Source organism: Mus caroli, chromosome 3 (assembly GCF_900094665.2).
Source record: "Mus caroli chromosome 3, CAROLI_EIJ_v1.1, whole genome shotgun sequence".
Lineage (NCBI taxonomy): Eukaryota > Metazoa > Chordata > Mammalia > Rodentia > Muridae > Mus > Mus caroli.
The window spans coordinates 110,568,857-110,571,602 of NC_034572.1; the positions used below are offsets into that span (position 1 = coordinate 110,568,857).

General features: G+C 46.5%; 1 protein-coding gene across 3 annotated transcripts in view; it reads left to right on the forward strand.

The window, feature by feature from the left end:
* The first annotated feature begins 2,263 nt into the window (after positions 1-2,263).
* Frrs1 (ferric chelate reductase 1) overlaps positions 2,264-2,746 on the forward strand; it is a 44,378-nt gene continuing 43,895 nt past the window's right edge. Inside the window, exon 1 of one of the 3 annotated variants that reach the window (XM_021158834.2) lies at positions 2,264-2,351. The gene's annotated coding sequence lies outside the window, so the exon portion shown is untranslated. The remainder of the gene's footprint in view (positions 2,352-2,746) is intronic. The other 2 variants (XM_029475395.1, XM_021158835.2) reach the window with 2 other exon arrangements.

Genomic DNA, 2,746 nt, shown 5'->3' on the forward strand with positions numbered 1-2,746 from the left:
TAGCCAGAGGAAGGGACTCAGGACAAGTCAAGCGCTGTGAAGGGTCCTGAAGGTGGATTAGGAAGTGTTGGCTTAGAGGCTTGTGAGTGCCTCCAGCACTCACTTAGATTTCAGGCTCCATTGGGCGTTTTAAATGAACTTGGCCTCTTTTGTGGCAACTGATAACAGGCTGTAGAGAGGAGCCTGCCAGTGGGTGATAGGAAGGGATATAGCTGTGGACTTGGAGGAAGTGATAGGTCTGGCAAGGGCATCTTCTGAAAGGGTTAGCCTCACTTTCACCCAACAGCTTCCTAAGAGTGCTCTGAGGTAAGTTATCCAAGGTATTATTCCTTTCATAGACTTTTTAGCTCACTGTTGGTGGGCAAAGTCAGCAAGGCAGAGTCTAATTACAGTCAAAGAAAGCGAACGAAACCACGATCTTGGAGTAACTGTCTCTCAGGCTGGAATGAATGAATATATTCTAAGGAGATATTTATACCTCTTTTTTTTCGGCGATCATGATACTGAAATTCTCTCCAGGAATATCCTGCAAGGAGCTGAAATGGCCGAAGCTCTGGGGACCTCCAGAGGAGGAGTTTGTCAGAACTTTTCAGATGACCTTGCAAGAGATACCTTGAGCTGAGACAGTGGTGTGCTGGGACCACACCGTAGCTGACTGCTTGCTTAGTTATGCTTATGTGTATTTTCTTCTATTTGAACAAAAACCTTAAACTGAGAAAACAGACACGTGTGTGTGTGTGTGTGTGTGTGTAGTGTATGTGTGTGCGTGTGTGTAGTATGTGTGTGTCCAGACTTCGTTTTTCTTCATTCCTCATGGTAGTCAACCACATTAAATAAATCTCTCCTTTTACTTTTCCTTTTTTAGGCTTTTAAAATTGGATTATGGAGGATAGGTGGCCAACCATGGCTTATAGGGGTCCTAGTTGAACCCCAAGTCGGTGGTTTTGAGCTGAAAAATCAGTTGACTTAGTTGAAAAGTTTTAATGTCCCAAGCTGCTTTTGGTTGGAAACAAGATTTGGGCTTTCATTACTTAAAGCCCCCTTTTAATTTTCTGGGGCGGTGGCTGCTGCGGGGGGTGGGGCGGGTGGGGTTGAGGGTGGGGGGTTTGTTAAATGTTAACAGTTCTTACTAGACCGTTCAGAGATGTTCTTTCCTATCTCTTCCTATCTCTTTCCTATCTCTTCTTTTCAAATGGATCTAAAGAATTTACTGGTGTTGTGCAATGGGTAACCACAGGTCAAAGCATGCCTCACGCATGCCTCACGATCCTTCCCCCAACCCCCACGTCCTCCCAAGTTAGAACGACGTGGTTAACATTTTTCAGATATAGATTTTTTTGTTCTTTTGCAAAATAATGCAAGGCACAGACTAAAAAGAGACAATGGAAAGCCACAAGCCACACGCATTTCAAGTTGTACTTTACAAAAAGAAATCTAAAAAGAGTCCTTTCACATTTTGGGTGGTGGTAGCTCAGACCTTTAATCCTGGCAATCTGGAGGCAGAGGCAGGACGATCCCTGTGAGTTTGAGACCCGACTGGTCTACACAGCTAGTTCTAGAACAGCCAAGGCTACACAGAGAAACAGTGTCTTCCTCCCGCCCCCCCCCCCCGAAAACAAAACAAAACTGTGCGCTACGATTTCTTTACAAAATTTTGTAGGTAACTAAATAGTATGTGGAGTGCTGCTAGATTAAAAAAAAAAAGTGGGGTGGGGAGGACTAAAGCTGGGAGTGGTGGCGCACCCCTTTAACCCCAGCACTCAGAAGGCGGCAGAGGCACAGCTAAGGCTGCTGCACAACCCGGTCTCAAAACAAAAACAAAGGGGGCGGGGTGGTCCTGTAAATTCTCACGGTGAACTTCAATGCTATATTCAGCCAGTCATTAAAAAGCAAAGCAAAGCAAACCATCAGCATGCCTCTTCTGGTCCTGCGTACTTCAGTACTCACACTGCTAACTGAAATTGCAGTGGAACTGGGTATCCTACTTATTTGCTGAATATGGCTACCTCGCTCAGGCAGGAGGAGCAGGTGCCTTTGTCTTTGAGTCACAGGCAACAGGTATGCATTCAAATAGGCTGGTAGAGAAAACCAAGGGAAGTGTAATTTGCTCAGTGCAACAGTAGCTAGTGAGTTAAAAACACGCAGAGCGTTTTTATTTTTTAGAAACAGAACCCTTCTAGTTTCAGATGTGCAGTCCTAAAGCCCATCCCGGGCTCGGAAACCAGGTAGGGCAGCTTGGGTCGCCAGCCTTCCCTGCTGGTTTCCCAGTAAGCTGGCTCCGCCTAGTTGCAGCTCCGCCGTACCCGCCGGAGCCAAGCCGGAAGTTGCTCAGGCTGCCTCTGCTGCTCAAGGTAAGAGCCCGTTCTATTTAGTTTTCTGTGTCAAGACTCTTGGTAAAGCTTATAAAAATCAGAGCTAGCTGGGCGACGGCGGCGAGAGCAGGCACCTTGCGTGGTCCGGCAGTCAGGAGGCTGGAGGAGGGCTGCGCTCGCCGGCAGGGTTGTCTTGATCTGTCTAGCGATTTAGGTTCCCAATATGCCTCCTGACTTTGACTAACGAGCCCTAATCCCCCAAAAGGGGTAGTTGTAAGGACAGAGCATGAGGGCCTGAAAAGTATTGACTTTAATTTGTGCACCATAAGAAAAATTGAACAACGGAAACTTGGTTTTTGCATTGAAACCTAATGTCATAATTTGCCCATGTGAGAGTTACTCGTGTGTGTGTGTGTGTGTGTGTGTGTGTGTGT